Source organism: Pelobates fuscus, chromosome 3, assembly GCF_036172605.1.
Source record: "Pelobates fuscus isolate aPelFus1 chromosome 3, aPelFus1.pri, whole genome shotgun sequence".
Taxonomy (NCBI): domain Eukaryota; kingdom Metazoa; phylum Chordata; class Amphibia; order Anura; family Pelobatidae; genus Pelobates; species Pelobates fuscus.
In genome coordinates this window covers 366,633,585-366,644,059 of record NC_086319.1, presented here as the reverse complement: position 1 = coordinate 366,644,059, position 10,475 = coordinate 366,633,585, and positions in this window count along the sequence as shown.

Here is a 10,475-nt window from a genome sequence, read left to right as displayed (position 1 = left end):
TATACATCCTCTTTAGTTGACTTAGACTTATTACCAAGTCCATTAACCCTCTCTCCCTCGGTTAGAAGTAAGGGCACCGTACAGTAAGCTTATCATAGCTATATTCGTTTTATTATAGGGGGCCTGCATGTAGCTGCTTACCCTACCTAGTCACACAATACCAATTCTGTATTACTAAGCAGATCATAAGTTGTGACATAAGGTTAGGCATTGTTTGTGCACTACTTGTCTCAACACCCTCGTGTGCTCGGCCACTATAGTGTGTACGTAGCCCCTCTGCGTGGAGTGTGGGTACCCCTCACAATAGTAGCCCTTGTCTCTATTGGAGCGCCCCAGCTAGCGGTTTCTATGATTTAAGAAACCTGTTGCACTTATATATAGCTCTATTTCTATATATAATTTTAACCACCCAGGTGCTTTTGCATCAGATATATTTATGTCTCTCTCCCATTCCCCCACTTTTTCTGTACATAGTTCAGTTTTTGTGTTACTTAATAAAGTTATTATTTATTTTTTCTAGACTGTTGCTTTGATATTGATGTATGTACGCATACACGTGTGGACAGACTGTGTTCTTCTCTTCCAATTCCTTTACTATTTAGGGTTAACCCCTGGTCTGTCCTATAGGACCCACTGCCCTTTGGCCATTTCTCCTCCTATACTCTTAAGTCATATATATATTTTTTATTAGTTTATGTCTATCACAGTTTTGATTTAGGGGAACATCTAAAAATGTAAAGCTAAGAGTAATTACTAGGGATCGACCGATTATCGGTTTTACCGATATAATCGGCCGATATTCGGTATTTTCGGAAATATCGGTATCGGCCAATAGGGATACCGATATTGCCGATAATACCTCCCAGGACCGCCAGGCTCATTACAAGCCCGGCGGTCCTGGGGGGGCGGGCAGCAAGCATTTACTCACCTCCCTGCAGCTCCTCCAGCTTCCCAGTGTAAATCTCGCGAGACCCGCGGCCAGCTCTGACGGCCGCGGGTCTCGCGAGATTTACACTGGGGAGCTGGAGGAGCTGCTGGGAGGTGAGTAAACGCTTGCTGCCCACCCCACTTCCCTCCCCTCCCCCAGCTAAGCCAATGCCACTGGACCACCAGGGATTAACATATCCCCCCTCCCTGGCAAGGCAACAAGCAGGGAGGGGGGACAAAAAAAAAAAATAATTTAATATAAAAATTAAAAAAAATGTTTTTAATAAAAAATGCCCCCTCACACACACACTATTATTATACACATACACTACACAAACACACTGTGTATATAATTCAGTGTGTTTGTATAGTGTGTGTATATATAATGCAGTGTGTTTGTATAGTGTGTGTATATATAATGCACACTACACAAACACACTGTATTATATACACACACACTATACAAACACACACTGCATTATATACACACACACACTATACAAACACACTGAATTATATACACACACACACTATACAAACACACACTGCATTATATACACACACACACTATACAAACACACTATACAAACACACACTGCATTATATACACACACACTGCATTATATACACACACACACTATACAAACACACACTGCATTATATATACACACACTATACACACACACTATACAAACACACACTGCATTATATACACACACCCTATACAAACACACACTGCATCCACTACACACACACTGCACAAACACTGCATCCACTACACACACACTGCACAAACACTGCATCCACTACACACACATACACAGCTCCCCTGTCTAAACACACTGCATCCACTACACGTGGCATGTATATTTTGTGCATTTACCTTTAGAAATAGTTTTTTATTTTCCAAAATGGTAAATGTACAGAATATCGGCAAATTATATCGGCTATCGGCCTGAAAGTTCACAGGATATCGGTATCGGCTCTAAAAAATCAATATCGGTCGATCCCTAGTAATTACATATCCTCGCACATAATGGGTCATGTGAAGAACGTGTACAATCTTTATTATAATGACACAATATAATCTACGCAATAATTCACAATATTTTATAATACACAAACTTGAAATTCACTAAGCAATTGTTAAAAAATATATTTCACTTAATACTATTATCATAAAGAGTGGATTTTTTTTGTTAAAATTTTGGTTTAGGGGAATTTATAATTGCAATCCCTAAACATTTAAAAATGTAAAGTTAAAATAATTACATATCCTCGCGTATAATAGGTCAACAAGACTATGTAGTCTATGTAAAATGTGCACTATTTTATACACACATGCACATGGGGGTCATTTGGACTGCTTTCCCCCCTGGTTTGGATTTGCCAGGTTGGGATATCCTTGTTTTAAAAAGGAATTCATTTAGGTTTGTTATGACTCTGCATTGCCCTCTTTTGGTAAAATAAAAAAAAATGAATTGATGGCATAATAGCAATATGCAAATTAGAATATTGTAAAAAACTAACATGTTGCATCGATATATCTCTCTAGTTTTTCCAAAAGTTTGGAAAGTTGTAATTATGTTACATATTTGAGACATTATTATGTTGCTTGTTCTTCCCTTTATGTATGTTGTTTCCATTTTATGGTTATCTCCACATGTTTAAGGACTAGTCCCCAAAGACTAGTTCAAGTTAAAAAGAAAAAAACGTATTGCATGTGAGTTCCTATTGGAACTGTGTGTTCTGTGTGGATTTGTTCAGGGATCCCTGTGACATTTGTCAGACATGTTGGCTGATTGCGTGGTCCCTGTAGCCGGGGACAAGTGCAAAAGAGCTAGGCCTGAGTAATATAACTCCTAAGTGGCAGATAATTTAGTAGTGAAATTGAAGGGGCATTAGCTATGCACCAAAATTAGTTCATTGAGCTAAAGTTGCCTTGATGCTTATAGTATTCCTTTAACATCTAAATGGCAACATTCAGACTAAGACAGCAAAGTTGTAACATCACAGAGTTAACAGTTGCAAGAAAAAGAATGTGAACCCTTTGGAATGATATGGATTTCTGCACAAATTGGTCATAAAATGTGATCTGATCCTCATCTAAGTCACAACAATAGACAATCACAGTCTGCTTAAACTAATAACACACAAAGAATGAAATGTTGCCATGTTTTTATTGAACACACCATGTAAACATTCACAGTGCAGGTGGAAAAAGTATGTAAACCCTTGGATTTAATAACTGGTTGAACCTCCTTTGGCAGCAATAACTTCAACCAAACGTTTCCTGTAGTTGCAGATCAGACGTGCACAACGTAGAGGAGTAATTCTTGACCATTCCTCTTTACAGAACTGTTTCAGTTCAGCAATATTCTTGGGATGTCTGGTGTGAATCGCTTTCTTGAGGTCATGCCACAGCATCTCAATCGGGTCAGGACTCTGACTGGGCCACTTCAGAAGGCGTATTTTCTTCTGTTTAAGCCATTCTGTTGATGATTTACTTCTATGCTTTGGGTCATTGTCCTGTTGCAACACCCATCTTCTGTTGAGCTTCAGCTGGTAGACAGATGGCCTTAAGTTCTCCTGCAAAATGTCTTGATACACTTGGGAATTATTTTTTCCTTCGATGATAGCAATCCGTCCAGGCCCTGACGCAGCAAAGCAGCCCCAAACCATGATGCCCCCACCACCATACTTTACAGTTGGGATGAGGTTTTGATGTTGGTGTGCTGTGCCTCTTTTTCGCCACACATAGTGTTGTGTGTTTCTTCCAAACAACTAAACTTTGGTTTCATCTGTCCACAGAATATTTTGCCAGTACTGCTGTGGAACATCCAGGTGCTCTTGTGCAAACTGTAAACGTGCAGCAATGTTTTGTTTGGACAGCAGTGGCTTCCTCTGTGGTATCCTCCCATGAAATCCATTCTTGTTTAGTGTTTTACGTATTGTAGATTCGCTAACAGGGATGTTAGCATTTGCCAGTGACTTTTGTGTGTCTTTAGCTGACACTCTAGGATTCTTCTTCACCTCATTGAGCAGTCTGCGCTGTGCTCTTGCAGTCATCTTTACAGGATGGCCACTCCTAGGGAGAGTAGCAGCAGTGATGAACTTTCTCCATTTATAGACAATTTGTCTTACCGTGGACTGATGAACATCAAGGCTTTTGGAGATACTTTTATAACCCTTTCCAGCTTTATGCAAGTCAACAATTCTTAATTGTAGGTCTTCTGAGAGCTCTTTTGTGCGAGGCATAATGCACATCAGGCAATGCTTCTTGTGAAAAGCAAACCTAGAACTGGTGTGTGTTTTTTATAGGGCAGGGCAGCTGTAACCAACACCTCTAATCTCATCTTATTGATTGGACTCCAGTTGGCTGACATCTCACTCCAATTAGCTCTTGGAGATGTCATTAGTCTAGGGGTTCACATACTTTTTCCACCTGCACTGTGAATGTTTACATGGTGTGTTCAATAAAAACATGGCAACATTTCATTCTTTGTGTGTTATTAGTTTAAGCAGACTGTGATTGTCTGTTGTGACTTACATGATGATCAGATCACATTTTATGACCAATTTGTGCAGAAATCCATATCATTCCAAAGGGTTCACATACTTTTTCTTGCAACTGTATATGCAGTTCTGGGCCGATGCTGGAATGCACAATGAAGAGGGAGGAGGAGTCTGATCTTCCAGCAGCAGCAAGTCCTCTACTTTCGCGAGCATTGCCATGGCAACCAGCGGATCACAAGAGGAGATGACCTGCTGCTGCTGGAAGATCAGACTCCTCCTGGGCCTCCCTCTTCATGATCTTAAAGAGCAAGCACCACTCAGCCACTAGACCACCAGGGAAATTTGTTTTCCTGCCCACTCCCTGGTCACAGGTAAGAGATAGGGACTTGGAATAAGCCCAATCATTAAAAAAAAAAAAAAAAAACGGTTTACCCCATTTAGCACTTATCCAACTACACAAACATACACTACATCCAGATACTCCTTCCACTATACACACACTACATGCACTACACAGACAGTGCATCCACTACACAAACACACTACATCCATTACACACACACTCGGACCAATCAGATGCATCCTATATAAGATATAAGGAAGCCAATAATACTTGCAAAAAGGCAATTAAAGTGGCTAAACTAGAAAATGAGAAATTGATAGCCAAAGAATGCAAAACCAACCCCAAACATTTTTTCAAGTACATTAATTCTAAAAAAACTAAAAATGAAAGTGTACCTACACTGAAAACAGAGATGGGTCTGTTAGTCAATGAAGACCAGGAAAAGGCAGAAATTTTAAATAACTATTTTTCTTCGGTATATATTAATGAGGATCCTATGGCAAGAGATATGCATATGATTGCTGCAACAAACTTGCAGATAACTTGTGATTGGATAACTCGACAAGGTGCTACAGCTATTAAAGAAAATTAATGTAAATAAAGCTCCGGGGCCTGACGGTATCCACCCACGAGTACTTAAGGAGCTAAGTGGGGAAATAAGTGAACCTCTGTATTTAATTTTTCAAGATTCTTTTGTTTCAGGTATTGTACCGGAGGATTGGAGGAAGGCAGATGTTGTTCCTATATTTAAAAAGGGTTCAAAATCCTTGCCTGGAAATTATAGACCTGTGAGCTTAACTTCTGTGACTGGTAAATTATTTGAACGGCTATTAAGGGATAATATTCAGGAATTCATTGGGAAGAACTGTGTTATTAGCAATAGTCAGCATGGTTTTATGAAACATAGGTCATGTCAAACTAACCTAATTGCATTCTACGAAGAAGTAAGTAGAAATATAGATCAGGGTGTTGCAGTGGATGTGATCTACTTGGATTTTGCCAAGGCATTTGATACGGTTCCTCACAATAGGTTAGTCTTCAAACTAAAAGAAATTGGTCTAGATGAATATTCTTGTTCTTGGGTAGAACATTGGCTTAAGGATAGAGTACAGCGAGTTGTCATAAATGGTAAATTTTCAAGCTGGACAAAAGTGGTAAGTGGTGTCCCTCAGGGTTCTGTTTTGGGACCGCTTCTATTTAACATATTTATAAATTATCTTGAAATGGGCATTGAAAGCCATGTATCAGTGTTTGCAGATGACACAAAACTTTGTAAAGTAATAAAATGTGAGCAGGATATTGCCTTGCTGCAGAGGGATTTGGATAGATTGGGGGACTGGGCACTAAAATGGCAGATGAAATTTAACGTAGAAAAATGCAAAGTTATGCACTTCGGGGTTAAGAATGCACAAGCAATTTACACCCTAAGTGGTAGTGAACTAGGGATAACCACACACGAGAAGGATTTGGGAATTGTTATAGACAACAAATTAGGTAGCAATATGCAATGTCAATCTGCCGTTGCTAAGGCCAGTAAGGTTTTGTCATGTATAAATAGGGGCATAAATTCTCGAGATGAAAATATAATTTTGCCTCTTCATAAATCGCTGGTAAGACCACACCTTGAATATGCTGTGCAATTTTTGGCACCTGTTCTAAAGAAGGATATCATGGCACTAGAAAAAGTGCAGAGACGAGCTACAAAATTGATAAAAGGAATGGAGCATTTTAGTTATAAAGAAAGGATAAAAAATGTAAATCTCTTCAGTTTGGAAAAACGGCGCCTTAGAGGGGATATGATAACATTATACAAATATATTCGGGGCCAGTACAAACCATTATCTGGAAATCTATTCATAAACAGGGCTATACATAGGACACGAGGTCACACATTTAGGCTTGAAGAAAGGAGATTTCATCTAAGGCAAAGAAAAGGTTTTTTTACAGTAAGAGCAATAAGGATATGGAATTTATTGCCGGAAGAGGTGGTTTTGTCAGAGTCTATACAGATGTTTAAATTGCAATTGGATAAATACTTGCAAAAACATAACATACAGAGATACCATTTCTAATTAGTGGGCTAATAGCTGCTTGATCCAAGGAGACATCTGACTGCTATTTTGGGGTCAAGAAGGAATTTTTTCCTAGTTTGTTGCAAAATTGGAAGCACTTCAGACTGGGTTTTTTGCCTTCTTTTGGATCAACAGCAAAAGCATATGTGAGGAAGGCTGAACTTGATGGACTACTTGCACAACAGTCACTGCATCAATTACACAAACACACACACTGAAACCGCTACACACACTACATGCACTCCATAGACACTGCATTGTGTAGTCTGTGATTGGACAGTCACAGAAGGGGAGGGCTTGCAAAGGCAGCAGCCAAGAGAACTGCAGCTTTTTCAAGCTTTCATTTTAGAAATAACCCCAATAAAAGAAAACGCCTTATTAAATGCATGCATGTTTTCATTTAGGGTATATCCTTTAAAAAGTGATTTTTATATTTGGGCAGTGGAGTGTCCCTTTAATGCAGGGTTTTATTTGCGTGTATTTCAAGATATTTGTGTGTAGAACCAACATATGTATATGCAGGAGTTTATTTACACGCAGTCCAGGTCTGTATCTGTGAGTAGTGACGGTCTTTCAACATAGGTGTTAAAGAGGATCTAGCCCTTGCTACTCCCCATGTGATATGCTGCCAGTTGGGGCAGGCTTGATAATGCACTGGTTGTGTAGCCAGTATAAGATAGATCTGCAAATGAGCTTGCAGATGGTATCTGAAAGCTTTCACTTACTGCATCTGTGAGCAGAGGAGTCCTTATGTGGTTTCAAAGAAGACCACGGTGTTCTTCACAAGGTTATTAGTGAATATCCCTGACAAGAATTGATTAAATAGAGACTGTTGCTTGGCCATAGAGCAAAATAGGCCCACATGTGTTTATCAGACTCTTCCTGGCCTCATCAAGGATATCCATGACCCTCAGACTTTATCCATGTGCCTTCAGTTTCAATGTGAGAGGCACTGATACAAGCATTATTTATTTTGATAGGGTTGAGCCAACAGGGAGAACATTGCACTCAAGTGGACCAGTTCCAGGAACCTTTTAAGCACTTTACTGGAACAGACGTTTTTAGTGTGCTCTTGTAGCACAAGATTGTTAAGGTGGCTCAATGGATCCGTCACAAATGTAGAACCAGGAAACCCAGGTATACTTAGAGATGTCATTGTTGGTGAGATGATGCCACCATGACCAGCGATTACTTGGTTACAGGTAGATAGTAAAACTTACAGAACACCAAGCCTCCAGCCATAATATGCGTACTATACAGTTCTCTTTTTATTTGCCCACACACACATGCATTCACACAATGTATGGGCATAGCCTTGGAGGAGCCTCTGTTATTAGAGCAGTGGGGTTTTATGCTTGAAAATAAAAACGCACTGTGACAGTAGTCACCATCACTGGGGATGGAAAACAGACACTATGGGTGGGCTCCCAAATTCCTTTTGTGTTTTGTCACATTGTGCCTATTATTTGTGCAGGGTATGTTGAATGTATTGCTGGTTTGTGCATCTCCCCCTTACCCCCTTTTTCCTGTCCTATTGTTTCCCCAGCAGGGCGTTGTCCCAGGGACACTGCCAGACAATTTTAATCTAGCTGCTCTGTCCCTCCTCAATCTCCCATCAGCCCTTGCTATTGTCTGACCCCACCCTTCCTTGTACTATAGTAATCTATGTAACCTATTGTATGTAAATGAGGCTGTTGGGGGCTTAAACTATGTGTGCTGTTTCATTAAAGAGTTGTTTAACCTTCACCATGTGTCGTGTTTGGTCCAGGGTGGAAAAGGCCCTAAGTGATCCCAGTCAAGTCTCGGCGTCTGGGTCTGAAGTGTTTCAGGGTCCCAGATAGCTACAAGGAAGCAGACTTGGCGGAGGTACTCGGTTGGAGTACTGCAGCTCCGTTACACGCATCATCTTAAATATTGATATTTGACTTGCACTAGTCCTGACTCCTGACACCTATTTATGTGGCTGGGGCTTGATTACCAATGCTGTGGTTAGAAGTATTCTCAGTGAGATCCTACAGGTGTCCCTCCCTAAGGACCCCTGGGTGTCACTTCTTGATCACTCTTCGGGTAACCCACAACTTACAAAAATTGCAGACAAGTTTGGTTTAATGCATCTGTGAAGGCATGAGACTCACCGTGGAAACAATTTTAGAAAAGAACCCCTTTCCCACAAAGATAAAACACTTTATACAGAATTCTATCACAAAGCGCTTTGCTGCTTGCCTGACAGCTCTGAGGGTCTGTCTTAGCATTGTAGACATTAGTATAAATGAGTGCGGTTATAAGCCAGATTCTGCCTCATTAACTTTGCACTTACATAATGTGATTGACCCTTTAACAGAACATTCAATAAACACTATAGTGTCAGGAACACAAACATGTATTCCTGATCCTAGAATTTTAAAAACAACATGGAGTCTGCAGCTACTCACCAGGATAAATACAATAAGCTATAGTTGTTCTGGTGAGTATAGTGTCCCTTTAAGGTTTAAAAAGAAGCCACTAATATGATTTTCACGTGAAAAGCAGTTACTGTTTTATTTTGTTAATTTCATACAATAAGTAAACCTAGCCTGTATTAAACTGCACACACACCATAAAATTAGGACAGACTCTCTCAGGAGCACATTCCAAACAAAGCTGATCCCGTTGATTGGTTTACGCAAGTGATAACGCTCCTTTTGATTGCTCTATGTGATGCAACTGTCATTACGAACAAAATAGCACCGCAACATAAGCGTACTCTACTAACAGTTTTTTCTCTTCAATGTAATGTTAAAGTTGACTGACTATTTGCCATGTATTTAACCTATTGACATTTAGCGTTGCACCTGTTATACCTGTTAAATAAGTGCTAGGAAACTATGCCACTACTAAAGATGTGCATTCATGTATGTATATGCGCTGTCGTGGCGCCCTGACAAAAATAATGTACTCACCTGCACAAAAAACCTAAAAATAAAGAATTATAAAAAAAAAAAAAAAAAAAAAAAGCCACAACCAACCTATTTATTTGAAGCGAGTCCATTTGTTTTGAGATCACTCCCATAACAGGAAGGTGGTAAGGGGCAGTAAAAAAAAATAAAAACATACGGCAACCTTGAAACTAAAGGACCAGAAGTGAAAAATGCATGTATTCAAGGGAAACTGATAGCTATTCTTCTATTCTAAAAGTCAGCGATAAGTAAATACCGTATATACTCGAGTATAAGCCGAGTTTTTCAGCCCATTTTTGGGGCTGAAAAACCCCAACTCGGCTTATACTCGAGTCATAGTCTGTATTATGGCAATTTGCATTGCCATAATACAGACGGGGGGAGAGGGGGGCTGGCAGAGCTGTACTTACCTGTCCTGCAGCTCCTGTCTGCTCTCTCCTCCTCCGCGCCGTCCGTTCAGCACCTCGGTCAGCTCCCAGTGTAAGTCTCGCGAGAGCCGCGGCTCTCGCGAGACTTACACTGGGAGCTGACCGAGGGAGCTGCACAGACCGCGCGGAGGAGGAGAGAGCTGGCAGGAGCTGCAGGACAGGTAAGTACAGCTCTGCCAGCCCCCCTCTCCCCCCACTGAACTACCAATGACACTGGAGCACCAGGGAAGGAGCCCCCCTCCCTGCCATGTAT